This window comes from Muntiacus reevesi, chromosome 9 (assembly GCF_963930625.1).
Source record: "Muntiacus reevesi chromosome 9, mMunRee1.1, whole genome shotgun sequence".
Taxonomy (NCBI): Eukaryota; Metazoa; Chordata; class Mammalia; order Artiodactyla; family Cervidae; genus Muntiacus; species Muntiacus reevesi.
The window spans coordinates 35977153-35991821 of NC_089257.1; the positions used below are offsets into that span (position 1 = coordinate 35977153).

The window sequence follows — 14669 nt, forward strand, 5'->3', positions numbered from 1 at the left end:
ACCTCTGCCCTGTATCGGTCAGGGTCCCCATGGGAAACAGCATATTTGTAATTGGGCAATTTGAGGGAATTTTAATACAAAGACTGCTTTCAAAGATGTAGCCAAGATATAGGGAAAAATCTAGGCGTTGTGAGGCCCCCCAAGTCCAGTGATGTTGTGGGAGCATGTGGCCTGAAGAGCAAAGGTGGGGAGGCCAGATGAAGAGGGCTTCCTGATGGAAGCTGCAGCATAGATAACTCATAGTGATCTAGCAAGGTCACTGTCTGTCCCTTCCTCCCTCCCATCTGCTGCCAGGACTTCCCAATGGGCAGAGGGTGAATGAGCCCAACGATGCAGTCTATGCAGAGAATCTGGGCAGAGTTTAGAGTAGAGAGAGATGGAGGCTTGGTCTGGAGTTTAATGGCCCTAGGAGGACCCTCTCCACATCTGTGTCCCCATCAGGCCCCTAGCTTCTTTCTCTCAGAGCATCTGTAACTCTTATTGTCTACACACCTGTCCTGCCCAGGAGATGCTACTTGAGGGAAAAGATGGAATCGGTGGGCTTTCTGTGTCTCAGTGCCCAGCACTGGGTCTGGCCCACAGGAGGGACTTGACTCAGGTTGGAAGGAAGAAGGGAGGAAAGGAGAGAGGGAGGGGAATGGAGAGGTGATAGGGATGCAGACAGAGCTAAAGTAGTGGTGGGTGAGCTGTTAGAAGGGAAGGCTGGGGAGATGGGGAGCCCTTAGAATCTCTAGGGCTTGGTGACATGGAGGTAGGGCCAAAGCACAAAGAGATGCTTGACAATAACTTTAGGTTTCAGCCCAGATCCTGGGAACACTGACCTCCACTCTAATGGAAGGCCTGGTGGAGGGGGCTCAAGAGTGGCCTTTGGCCCTGTCTTGTGGGACAAGTCTAGCCAACTAGAGAGGAATAGGCCTGAGACCCTTGGGAACCAGCCTTCAGAATAGCTCCTGCCCCATTTTAGCACGCTTTTTGCAATATGTACAGAAAGTGCCCCTTGCATCATTCTGTCTGTAAGTTTCTTACTCAACTCTCCCAGGACCATTTTTCCCCTGCAGAGAAGGGGTGGGAGGTAAATCTTCCCCCACAATGATGGTTCCTCGTGAATGCTTTTCCATCCATCCCTTTGTCTGGTTCACCTTTCTGGAGACCCTCCTAGGCCTGTGCTGATCTGGGAGGTGCAGTCCTTGCTCTCTGGGAGCCTGCGTTCTTAGGGAAGAAATAGACACATTAAAAGACAATTACTCTGTGTAGTGATGGATGCTAACTAGACTCACTGTGGTGATTATTTCACAGTATACACATATTTATTATTGAGTCGTGTTGTGTACCTGAAACAAGTATGTTATATGTCAATTATATTTTTTAAAAAGGCAATTGCTTCTCAGCAGTAGTTTTCCCAGCTTTCCATAGCAGTGAAATCCTTTCTTCAAATGCAGTCTTGTTCCGAAGGTGACACAGATGACGTGTGATTGTTACATATTGTGTTCAGGCTTCAGTTTCCCTGTGGTCCATCCAGATGGGAATAAGCAAAGTATCTCCTTCCTGGGGTTGTTGTAAGGACTAAAAGAATGAACACAGTGCCCAGCACAGGGTCAAGCATCTAGTGCTTTACAAATGTTATCACATAGAAGTGTTATGATTGAAAACATGGATTGGGAGGACAGATTTGCCTAGAGATGGAGCAATCTGTCCAAAAGGCTTTGAGCAAACATACTAGAGGGGTAAAGTGTAAAATGCTCTGAGAAACCAGTGGATCTGGAGGAGGACTCGAGGAATGACAAAGAGACAGGCATCCCAGCATGGAGATGAAAACACCTCCAGAGGAAAACCACAATGTGACCAACAGTCCCAGACAGCAGAGGCCCAGTAACAGCAGCCTTAGTCAGAGAAACCTGGAAATGTGGTGTGCTTTACTTAGCTGGCGACTTCACTTCACTTACTTAGCTAGTGCATGACTTATCTTTCTAAGCAAAGCCCAGTGCAGGCAGGCATAGAGATGGTTGAGACTCAACCCCGCTCTCAGGGAACCTGTAATCCAGGAAGTCACTCTGGCACAAACAGCTGCAATCCAGGAAGGAAGTTGGAGGATCAATGACATGGGGTTTGGGTGAATCAGGAACACTTCCTGGAGGAGGGTGCAGTTGCACTGGGCTGGATCTACCTAAATACACCACTATGCTACACTCTGCTGCAGGAATTCTCAAACTTGCCTGTGTATCGGGATCACCTGGAGAATTTGGTCAAACACAGCTTGCTGGGTACCTCCCCCAGAGCCCTGATTCAGTAGAGTTTGCATTGCTATCAAGTTCTGGGTAGATGCTAACACTGCTGCTTTGAAGCCTGCTCTCAGAATCCCTGTTGAACTACTTTGTACTGAGGAGATGACTGCATCTCAGAGAAACTGCAGGAGGAATCTGTCTTCTCTGGCAGGTGATGGGAAGTGATGTTCAGCTGAGAAAGCAGTAGGAGACTGGAGGTAAGGTGGACCAGTCCTTATTTTTCCAAAAGAAGAAGCAGCAGATGTCATGAACTACAACACATAGTTGTTGTTGTTCAGTTGCTAAGTCGTGTCTGACTCTGTGACCCCATGTCTGCAGCACACCAGTCTTCCTTGTCCTTCACTGTCTCCTGGAATTTGCTCAGACTCATGTCTGTTGAGTTGGTGATGCCATCCAACCATCTCATCCTCTGCTGCCCCCTTCTCCTTTTGTCTTCAATCTTTCCCACTCTCAGGGTCTTTCCCAGTGAATCAGCTCTTCACATCAAGTGGCCAAAGTATTGGAGCTTCAGCTTCAGCATCAGTCCTTGCAATGAATATTCAAGGTTGATTTCCTGAAAATAACAGTAACATGTGCTAAACTTCAGTGAGTTTTTATTGTCTGTCAGTTCTGATTCTAGATACATTACATGTGTGGATTTATTAAAGCCTCACAACAACTCTATGGAATAGACAGTACTATAATTTGTCCCATTTTACAGTTGAAGAAATGGAGGCCAAAAGGGTTTAAAAACTTGCCCAGAATCACAAAGCTAGTGGCAGAGCAAGGATTTAAGTCCAGGTGTTCTGGCTTCATAGCCCATGTTCTTTAATAGGTGCAATTCCCGACTGGTTCTGAGGTCAGTGGTATAAACTGCATACTTTAAAGGGTGACCCTTGAGAGAAGGAAACATTGGTTATCAGGTGCTGAGGTTGAGTCATCAAAAAGGAGTGATATTAATTGCATCAGTTTCCTCTCTGATGACTTCACTAGAGTCCCAAGCTGGCCTAAGCCTGGGTCCTTGGGTGTCAGCCTAGTTCATGAGCACAGGATAACTTGCATGCCAGCATGGGCCTGATCAGGCAGGAATAGCTGTTCCAGATGAGAGTTAGGCCTTGGGCAAGGTTTCCTGGCAGCTCCAGGTTCCACTCTCATGCTGGCGTTGTGGGGTTTTAAAATCAGCAACCTGTGCAAAGATTTTGACACAGCATGCAAGAGACAAGGAAGGGTATAAGCAGCTTCTCTGGTGGCTCAGTAGTAAAGAGTCCACCTGCCAATTCAGGAGATGTGGGTTCGATCTGTAGGTCAGGAAGATTCCCTAGAGAAGGAAAGGGCACCCCACTCCAGTATTCTTGCCTGAGACAACCCATGGACAGAGGAGCTTGGTGGGCTACAATCCATAGGGTTGCAAAAGAGTGGGACACGACTTGGTGACTAAACAACAGAAGCAATATTAGAAGACCCTGAAAGCCAGCAGAAGAGGGTTGAATCTGACAGGATGATGTTGAAGAGGAAGAAATATAGTCAGGCACTGGCTGAATGCATCTCAGCTTCTTTCTTTGGTATTCATGGCCTTCCCCATGTTTTTGGGTTTGGTGGGTCATGAAACTGAGTAGGGTTGGGATTTCTGATTAGGCTGACCCTGTGTGGAATGATGCACATATTCATGGGCATGTTTAGAATCCTACACACAGATGCCTGTATCCTCAACAAACAAAGGACACCTTTCTCTCCATTCCCTGCTGCCCTAGGCCACACTGAACTCTTCACTGGTCCTGCACCTCCAGCCTCGAGCTTCACATCAACCCCTGAAATGATCTTTGGGAAACACTGTCCAACCATTCTCTCCTTTGTCTCCCATAGCTCTTAGGATGTGGCCCAAGCTCCTTAACTTGGTATGCAAGGCCTCACATGTTCCTGCCCTTGACACTCTCTCCAGCCTCCCTCCTCTCTCCTCCCGCCCCTATCCCTGCCCCTCTCTGATATGGATCCAGCTCTCTGGTTACATCAGGTCACTTGCTGTGTCCTTGAATGTACTTTTCCACCTCTGCATCTTTGCTCACACTGTGCTCTGGAGTCGAAGTGTCTTTCCCCCAGCCTCTCTTTTCCCACACCCTGCCCATCTTCCCTATCTATGCCGTCTTTACCAACCTGCTTCTTATTTTTTTTTAAAAATAATTTGTTTATGATTATTTGGCTGCATCTGATCTTAGCTGCAGCATGCGGGATCTTTCGTTAGGGCACACATACTCTCTAGTTGTGATGTTCAGGCTCAGTAGTTGCGATGCTTGGGATTTCTCTAGTTGTAGTGCATGGATTTAGTTGCTGTACGGCATGTGGGATCTTAGTTCCCTGACTAGGGTTCGAACCCATGTCTCCTGCATTGCAAAATGAATTCTTAACAACTGGACCAGCAGAAAAGTCCCACAAACCTACTTTTAAAAAGCTTTCACTTAAACTCTAGCACTGGGACCTGAGTTGGGATTTTGGGGGTATATAGGGCGAGGTCCCTGCCTTCTAGAAGTTCATAACTTGAGAAATACATAGTTTGGGGAAGCATACATTTTGGAGAAACAGTTTATAGAGTTGTTTATCTGTCTAGATCCATCCTCTTGTCTCAGGCAGGGATAAGGCTGATCCAAAAGTTCGAGTACCTAGCATGATACCAGGAAAGACATCACAAAGAATATATTGATTTCCCCAAGGGCAAGGACTGGATCTTATTCATTTCACTGTATACTCCCTGCCCCTACAGTCATGTGCACTTGATAAATATATTGTGGGATTCAGTATTACATCTCATGTTACCCAGTATAATTGTTGTCATCATTCATTCATTCATCTACTCATTCAGTACATTTACCACATACATGTTCTTTGCCAAAACTTATGTTAAGTACTGGGGATACAGCTGTGAGGAGACCCAGCTCCTGCTATTCTGCGGCTTTTGTAGTTCAAGGTCAAATTGAGAAGAGGAAACACATTCCTTAAGGGAAGAGACCAGAGACTGATGTAAATTTAACTGACCTTGTTCCCAACACTGTACATGCATCCTGTTATTTACCGTCATAACCCTGGAGGTATGAGTTCACAACAACCTTAAAATATGTATGAAGAAACTGAGGTTTGGAGCAATGATATGTAGTTAGAGGAAGAGCTGGGACTGGAATCCGAGTTGGTCTACTGCCCAGGCCCTTGCTCTGATTCACCTGGGTCTGGATGGAAAGAAGGGAGGGAGGGAGAGGGAGGGAGAGAGAGAAAGAGAACCTGAACACAGGTTTTTTTTTTTTTTTTTAACCACCCTTTCAGTTCTGTATTGGGATGGTGCTATGGCAGTACCTTGGGCAGGAAGGAAAACCTAAATCTAAAAAAATTTCCAGCACTGCCATTGGTCAATCCTCAGAATTCAGTCAAAGTTGTTACATCTTGTCTACCTCTTATTGGGAAAGAGACTCAGACCTGAAATAAACTTAGAGGAATCTGAAGCCAAGCAACTAGCCCAGTGTGGCCTCTCTCGGGCTTGTTTTTTTATAGCAGTTTGAACACTCTGTGACCCAAGCTTTCCCTCTTGTCTGCCCAAGTCTCTTGACCAGTCTGACTAGAGGTTTATTAATTTTATTGTTTTTCTAATAGCAATTTTTAGTTTCATTGATTTTCTCTGTTTATAATTTTATTTATTTCTGTTATGTTCATTATTTCCATTCACTGGTTTGCGTCAGTTATAATCTGTTCTTTTTCTTAAACTTAGAGCATTGGGTAAGACCATCTTATTTTTTTCCTTCATGCATCAACAAGTTTATTTTTTAATTTTTTTAATTACAAAAGTTATGGTAGAAAGTATAAGAAAAGACAGAGTTTAGAAAACTATGGATAAAAAAAAGAAAACTATGGATAGGCACAAAGAAAAAAAAATCACACATTATTTCACTCCCATGTGAAAGTGATTTTTTTTCCTTTATGTATATATAACTGTTTTTTTCTTTTGTGTATGTATCTACTCACACACATCTTATTTTTTAAAATCTGGATCACAGTATACATATTCCTTTGTCATCGCATTTTTCTTCCACTTTTTTAAAAAGTAATTTTTATTGGAGTGTAGTTACTTTGCAGTGATGTGTTCATTTCTATTATAGATAGTCTTTCTTATTTTCTAAGGCTCAGATGCTCAGTTGTGTCTGACTCTTTGTGACTCCATGAACTGCATCCCACCAGGCCCCTCTGTCCATGGGATCTCCAGACAAGAATATTGGAGTGGGGTACCATTTCCTTCTCCAGGGGATCTTCCTGACCCAGGGATCAAATCCCTCCCTGTCTCTTACATCTGCTTTGGAAAGTGAATTCTGTACCACTAGTGCCACCGAGGAAATTTGTATTTTCTAATACAAACATTTTAATGATATAAATTTTCATCTACAAACTGCTCTACCTGCATCCCATGAAATTTGATATATTGTGTTTTTAATTTCACTGAGTTCAAAATATTTAAAAATTTCATTTGCAATTTCTTTGACTCAGTTTCTTTTAGAAGTGTGTTGTTTCCAAATATTTGTTTTTTTTTCCAGGTATCTTTTTGTTAGGAATTTCTAGTTGATTCCATTTTGTTTAAAAAGTATATTTTGTGATTTTAATTATTTTAAATTTGTTGAGGTTTATTTCATGGGCAGAATGTGGTAATATGTCTGTCTTGGTAAATATATATATATGTAATATTTAATATGGACTGAACTGAACTTGAAAAGACTTTATTCTGTTGACATTGTGTACAGTGTTTTAGAAATGTTAGAGTAGATCTTTTGATATTGTTATTTGGGTCTTCTTGTTTCTTACAATTTTCTGGCTACTTGTCTTATCAATTACTGAATGAAGAGAAGAAATTAAAAATCTCCAACTATAATTGTGGATTCATCTATTTTTCCTTTCAATTATATCAGATTTTGCTTCATATATTTTGATGAACTATTATTCTATAAGCTTAGTGTATGTATTTAAGATTATTTTGTATTTTTGATAAATTTTTGATAAATTCTCCCTTATCATTATATAATATCTTTCCCTATTCTTGGTAATATTCCTTGTTCTTAAATCTATTTTGTCTGATATTAATATGGCTACCCTAACTTCCTTTTGATTAGTGTTTGTGTGGTATAATTTTTTCCATTCTGTTTCAACATACATATGTTTTTATATTTAAAGTGAGGTTCTCATGGACAGTATATAGGTCTTAGTTTTTAAAAATTTTAGTTTGACAATCTGTCTTTTAATTGGAGGTTTGGATCTTTTTTTTAAATTTGGGGACAACAAAGGATGAGATGGTTGAATGGCATCACTGACTCAATGGGCATGAATTTGAGTAAACTCCAGGAGTTGGTGATGGATAGGGAGGCCTGGTGTGCTGCAGTCCATGGGGTTGCAAAGAGTCGAATGTGACTGAGTGACTGATCTGAACTGAACTTGGATCTTTCACAACTAATATAATCGTAGATGTGACTGGATTTGAAACTACTATCTTATACTTGCAACTTTTTTGCCATCTGATATTTTATCCTTTTCTTCCTCTTTTTATGCCTTATTTGGAATTAATTTAATATTTTATTATTATTCCATTTTATTCTATTACTTGGTTATTGATTATACCTCTTTGAAATATTTTTAGTGGTTGATCTAGGGTTTTCATAAACTTCTCCTATTTGTTGGTGGAATGCCAAGCATTATGTGTAGAAAAAGAGAAGAAAATGTAGTAAATAGAATTTATGCCTGAAAGTAGGCATGTCTCCTTTTCTCTTAGACAGTTAGTTGACTTATGTTAGTTTGTGCCTCAAGTGGAGTCTACAGTGTCAGAGAGTTCTTCTTGGTCTCCTCCCTCCCTTCCTTTCTCTCCTTCCTTCCTTCCTTTCTTTCTTTTTCTTTCTTTACTTCTATAGCTTTATTGATATATAATTCATATACCATAAAATTCACCATTTAATGTATACAATTCAACCGATTTTAGTTTATTTACAGAGTTTCACAACCATCACCGCAGTCCATTTTAGAACATGTCATCACCTCAAAAACAAAAGCCCTGTGGTTGCCAGGGAATAGTTATAGAGATTCTATTTCTGTTTGGGGGATAATGAACTTCTGGAACTAGGAACTGGTATTGGTTGTGCAACATTATGAATGCATTTAATGTCACTGAACTGTGCACCTTAAAAGTGTTAACAATAGTACATTTTATTATTGATTTTTTACCACAATTAAAACTTTTAAAGGAACTCGGTACCTCCCCAAACCACTTTATCCCCCCAATCCCTAAGTAGCCACTTTTCTACTTTTCACATGTATATATGTGCCTATTCTGCACATTTCATGTGAATGGATTCTTATATTACATGACATTTTGTGTTTGGCTTCTTTCACTTAGCTTCTTTATAGGGATCATTCTTGCTATAAATTGAATATTTGTATACTCTCAAAATTCATATGCTGAAGATTCATATGCCCAAGATGATATGCTGAAGATTCATATGCCCAAGATTATAGTGTTAGAAGGTGCTCCCTTTGGGAAATGCTTAGGTCAAGAGGATAGCTTGACACTAATGATTGGGATTAGTATCTTTATAAAAGAGACCCCAGAGAACTAGTTCATCCCTTGAACCCATCCTTATAAAAGAGGCCCCAGAGAACGAGTTCTTCTTTGCTGTGAGGATGCAGCAAGAAGTCAGCAGTCTGGAACCTGGAAGACGGCCCTCACCAGAACCTGACCACGCTGGGACCTTGATCTTGGATTTTCAGCCTCCAAAGCCATGAGAAATAAGTTTCTGTTGTGTAGAAGCTACTCAGTCTGTGATTTTTTTTTTTTTTATTTTTAATATCAGCCTGAATGGACTAAGACAATCCTTGTTGGATTGTCTTGTATCAGTATGATTTTATGATCAAATAACATTTCATTGTATTGGTACTGTATTTCGTTTATCCATTCATCAATTGATGGGCACATGGATTATTTCCACCTCTTGGCTGTCATGAATAATGCTATTATCAAGGCAAGTGGACTCACACTGGCAGTGAGGCACCGCTACCACTGCCACAGCCCAGCCTCCCTCGGCTTCGGTGCTCCCGTCGTGGGGATCTGGATTCCCCAGCACACCCAGCTTCCCCAGCTCTGGAGCCTGTGTGCAGTCCTTCAGAAGCCCTGGTGCCAGCCTGGGCCCTTGCTGGGGAAGGATGACTGAGCAGCAGTTGGCACTGCTATTGTGAAGACATCTGGTAGAACTCAACAAAAACCCAGTGGAAGGATTTTCAGAAGGTTTAATAGATGACAATGATCTCTACCAATGGGAAGTTCTTATTATTGCTCTTCCAGATACACTTTACAAAGGTGGTATTTTTAAAGCTCATCTCACTTTCCCAAAAGATTATCGCCTTTGGCCTCCTAAAATGAAATTCATTACTGAAATCTAGTATCCAAATGGTAATAAACATGGTGATGTATGCTTATCTATTCTTCACTAACCTGGGGAAGATAAATATTGTTATGAAAAGCCAGAGGAATGCTGGTTGCCTATTCACACAGTGGAAATCATCATGATTAGTGTCATTTCTATGCTGGCAAACCCCAATGGAGACTCACCTGCTAATGTTGATGCTGCAAAGGAATGGAGGGAAGACAGAAATGGAGAAGTCAAGAGGAAAGTTACCCGCTGTGTAAGAAAAAGCCAAAAGTCTGCTTTTGAGTGACATTTATTCAACAGCTGTAACTTCACTTATTTTAGGGTCTCCAATTGAGAAACATGGCACTTTTTCCTGCACTCTACCCACCTATTTCTGGACTTCTGTTGTAACAAGCTGGCAAGCACTGGCTGGAACTGGACTGTAATAAAACATGCCAGTATCAATGCTGGCAAGAGCCTAACAAATGCCAGCTTACAGATGATTACGCATTTTGAACTGTTTAACCCTTCAGGAAGAATTGTAAAGACCTGTACATAGCACAGCATGATCCGGATAGTATATATACTGTTCATGTACAGTATATACTTTCTTGCAGTAGAATAAGAATAACACTTTCTTGCAGTAGAATAAGAATCATGTAAATTCTGAAAAATGTAAGCAGATTTTCTTTCCCTATTATTGTTTCTTTTCAGGTTTAAAAGCAAGTCAGATAAAAAGCAATTAGGATTAACAGTTTCCATTTAATTTCCTTTAAACCATTGAGGCTTCATTAAACTCTTTCTACTTACTAAACTTTTATATCTTCTTTGTTTTCACACACTCTCCTTTACTTTTATCTCTTCTGTCTGCCAGAATCATTTAGTTTCAAATCATTTAGTTCAAATACCAAAGCACTCAATAAGCAACTACTTGATTTTTAATGATGACATCAGAGGAGTGGCCATCACTAGATGCTTTGTCCCTTTGTATTGTACCTGCACCCATCTCTCAGATTGGATACAGCAATAACATTTTTTTTTTTTTGTCGTTATGAGTTCTTGAATTCAGTCATCATCCCTAGGAACTAAAAAGAGTTAGTTCTGAATTCAGTTCAGATTTAAAATGATTGAAATTTATTCCCAACAACACAAAACTCTGATTTGGTTTTATTTTTTGCCCTCAGTTGCCTAATGTGAAGGATGGATGAATAAAGCATGCGTAGCTACAGGCTTTCCACTTAACTTCTGGGTGTGCTATTAAAAATGCTGTTTATCCTCATCCCTTCTCCTTGGTCCTTCATATTTCTTTGCCTCTATTCTTCTAATACTGCAGAGTTTTCTCACCTATTGGACAAAGAAATTGTGATGTATATTCATGTAATTTGATTTTGGAATTCTGTCACCTTATTAGTGAGTTCTTCCAAAATATAATTTTTGCCCTCAGATTGGGAGAAAATAATAGCAAATGAAGCAACAGACAAAGGATTAATCTCAAAAATATACAAGCAACTCCTACAGCTCAATTCCAGAAAAATAAATGACCCAATCAAAAAATGGGCCAAAGAACTAAACAGACATTTCTCCAAAGAAGACATACAGATGGCTAACAACCACATGAAAAGATGCTCAACATCACTCATTATCAGAGAAATGCAAATCAAAACCACAATGAGGTACCATTACATGCCAGTCAGGATGGCTGCTATCCAATAGTCTACAAGCAATAAATGCTGGAGAGGGTGTGGAGAAAAGGGAACCCTCTTACACTGTTGGTGGGAATGTAAACCAGGACAGCCACTATGGAGAACAGTGTGGAGATTCCTTAAAAAACTGGAATTAGAACTGCCATATGATCCAGCAATCCCACTTCTGGGTATACACACCGAGGAAACCAGATCTGAAAGAGACACATGCACCCCAATGTTCATTGCAGCACTGTTTATAATAGCCAGGACATGGAAGCAGCCTAGATGCCCATCAGCAGATGAATGGATAAGGAAGCTGTGGTACATATACACCATGGAATGTTACTCAGCCATTAAAAAGAATTCATTTGAATCAGTTCTAATGATGGATAAAACTGTAGCCCATTATACAGAGTGAAGTAAGCCAGAAAGATAAAGACCAATACAGTATACTAACGCATATATATGGAATTTAGAAATATGGTAACGATAACCCTATATGCAAAACAGAAAAAGAGACACAGATGTACAGAACAGAATTTTGGACTCTGTGGGAGAAGGTGAGGGTGGGATGTTTCGAGAGAACAGCATCAAAACATGTATATTATCAAGGGTGAAACAGATCACCAGCCCAGGCTGGATGCATGAGACAAGTACTCGGGCCTGGTGCACTGGGAAGACCCAGAGGAGTCAGGTGGAGAGGGAGGTGGGAGGGGGGATTGGGATGGGGAATACATGTAAATCCATGGCTGATTCGTCAATGTATGACAAAAAGCACTACAATATTGTAATTAGCCTACAACTAATAAAAATAAACAGAAAAAATAATCAGGGTGGTGGGGCCTCCGAGAAGCCACCCAGTCTGGGACACTACTCAAAACTTGGGGGGACCCAGCAGGTTAGTCATTCTAGATACTAAAGTTTGTTTTGAGCTTGGTCTGAATCACCAACCTGCAGCCGCTTTAAATAAATGCCCTTATTTAAAAAAATAAAAAATAATGCTATTATCAACATTCACGTATAATTTTGTACATAAACATTTGTTTTCATTTCTTTTGGTCTATATCTGGGAGTGGAATTGCTAAGTGAAATGGTAACTCTATATTTAACTTTTTGAAGTACTGCCCGACTGTTTTTCAAAGTGCCTGCACCATTTTACATTCCTGCTAGCAGTCTCTGACAGTTCGTTTCTTTACATCCTTGTCAACACTTGTTACATTCCGACTTTTTTATTTTAGTGGGTGCCTGTTTTAGTGGGTGTGAAGTATTATGTCACTGTGATTTTGATTTGTACTTCCCTGATGACTAATAATGTTGGGCATATTTTAATATGCTTATGGGCCATTTTTGTATCTTATTTGGAGAAATGCCTCTTTTGCTCCTTGGCCCACTTTTAATTGTATTGTCTTTTTGTTACTGAGTTGTAAGATTCTTTATATATATTAATGTATAGACATGAGCCTGTTATCAGATATATGCTCTGTAAATATTTTCTCATGTTCTGTGGGCTGTCTTTTCAATTTCTTGATAGTGTCCTTTCAAGCACCAATTTTAAAATTTTGATGAAGTCTTTCCCAGGACTTTTGCCCAACTCTCTCAGTTTTCCATAGTCCCTGTACTTCTGTGTCATGGGGGACATCTCTCTCCATCGTCGTCTCTCCCCTGGGTGGTAGACTGTTGCTGGCTTATTATACTGTGATAGGGTCACGGCAGGCACAGTGGATCCTCAGTTTGTGGGTTTAGCTGAGTCTTGTGTGGGCCCTATACATCTTGGTCATGTACATAGGGGTTTCTCAGTTTCCTCAACCTCTTTCCTGTGGCAACTATCTTCTATCTTCTATCTGTGGTTGGGGCTTCCTAGGTGACTCGGTGGTAAAGAATCCACCTGCCAATGCAGGAGATGCCAAAGTGCAGCTTCAATCCCTGGGCTGGGAAGATGCCCTGGAAGAGGGCATGACAACCCCCTCCAGTATTCTTGCCTGAAAAGTGCCAAGACAGGGGAGTCTGGTGGGCTGCAGTCCATGGGGTCTCAAAGAGTCGGACAGAACAGTGACTGAGCACTCACACACATCTGTGTTTGGTCTGGAGTGGGAAAGAGTCTCCTGCTCCCCCCCCCCCATTAGTACCCACCTCTGCTTGGTGGGTGCTGCTTGGGCAAGAGACAGTTTCCTGAGCCCCCCACCCCAAGGGGAGAGAAGGGTTTTCCATCCTTTCTGTGACAACAGTGGGTCTTGGACTGTGTCCTGGGGCAGTGAGAAAGTTTCCTACTTCTCTCCCAAGAAGTAGATGATTTTGCTTTTACTCCTCCCTCAGAGGCAAGGTAATTTTGCCTAGGTCCTTGGAACAAAGTTTTTTTCCGTCTCTCACCAAAAGCTTAAGATTTTGCTTTGTAGAAAGGGTGAGAACAAGAGATTGAGCTTTAAAAAAAGATAATTTATTTTTTAGTGCACTAGGTCTTCATTGCTGCTTGCAGGCTTTCTTTAGGTGCAACGAGGTGGGGCTACTCTCTAGTTATGGTCCACAGGCTTCTCATTGAGATGGTTTCTCTTGTGGAGCAGGGTCTCTAGAGTGGTTGGGCTCACTAGCTGTGGCACACGGGCTTAGTTGCCCTCAGGCATGTGGGATCTTCCTGGAACAGGTATTGAACCTGTGTCCTCTGCATTGGCAGGAGAATTCTTAACCATTAGAGCACCAGAGAAGTCCAAGATTGGGGCTTTTTGACTGTGCAAAATGGTGGAGGGCAGGTGTCTCTGGTGCCCCATACAGTCTTCCCGGGAGGGAGTAATGGTGGAATCCTGCGGCAAAGAGCTTGAGGTTAGTCTGACTCCCCCCATAGCTGAGGTTCTCAATTCCTTCCACCTGACATGCTGAGCCCACTAGACCTTTAAGACTTCACTGAGTACAATCTGATTTCCTCTCTTCTACTGCTACAATGGCATCTTTCTTCTAGGCACTGATGAGGTGATCTCATTCCTGTGTCCTCTCTGGGAGAGTTTGCCCATGAAGTCCCAGCAGATGACCTCAAGCGTCACGTGTAGAGCAGAAGTGAGTGGTGTTCCACGGTGGCTTACTTCTGATTGTAGGGCCAAATGTCAGGGCCTGAGTCAGGTACTCCTCCTCTATGACCTTGAAACAACTCCTTCAGTCTCCCTGATGTGTAGGGTGGCCCATAGAAGGGTGAGGACGGGGGCTCCAGATCAGATTGCCCAATGTGACAGCGTGACCCTTGGCAAGTTACTCAACGTCTGTCTGCCTCAGTTATTTCGTCTGTCCAATGTGGATAATGATAAACCTACCTCACAGGAATG

At 41.7% G+C, this 14669-nt stretch overlaps 1 pseudogene; it reads left to right on the plus strand.

The window, feature by feature from the left end:
* The first annotated feature begins 9470 nt into the window (after positions 1 to 9470).
* Positions 9471 to 9983, plus strand: LOC136176063 (ubiquitin-conjugating enzyme E2 G1 pseudogene; annotated as a pseudogene).
* Positions 9984 to 14669: the final 4686 nt, after the last annotated feature.